General features: G+C 38.2%; 1 protein-coding gene across 1 annotated transcript in view; it reads left to right on the top strand.

Annotated features, from left to right (window-relative positions):
- LOC107693830 (Bardet-Biedl syndrome 1 protein-like) overlaps positions 1-272 on the top strand; it is a 13,068-nt gene that overhangs the window by 10,875 nt on the left and 1,921 nt on the right. The window lies entirely within an intron of this gene.

Here is a 272-nt window from a genome sequence, read left to right as displayed (position 1 = left end):
CCCCACGCCACACTTCTGTTTTAAATCTGTTAGCTTAATTATTTAAGTCAGATATATTTCGCTTTTTTTTTTTTTATGAAAACAAATTATTTTTATTTAGGCCTATTGCTAACGTAGGCTATACATTTTCCTTAAAGCATCCCATGTTGTCCCAGGGCTTGAAACCCTATGCCTAGGTTAGTTAGGTCCTGCAGAAACTAGTGAACGATGCTCAGTTGTGGCATCACCGTTTAGTGACATTGAATGCTCCGGGAAAACGTATTGTCAGTGTC

This window comes from Sinocyclocheilus anshuiensis, unplaced genomic scaffold (genome assembly GCF_001515605.1).
Source record: "Sinocyclocheilus anshuiensis isolate Anshui unplaced genomic scaffold, SAMN03320099.WGS_v1.1 scaffold817, whole genome shotgun sequence".
Classification (NCBI taxonomy): Eukaryota; Metazoa; Chordata; class Actinopteri; order Cypriniformes; family Cyprinidae; genus Sinocyclocheilus; species Sinocyclocheilus anshuiensis.
The sequence above is the reverse complement of the archived record's forward strand: the minus strand, read 5'-3'. Positions and strand labels throughout refer to the sequence as shown.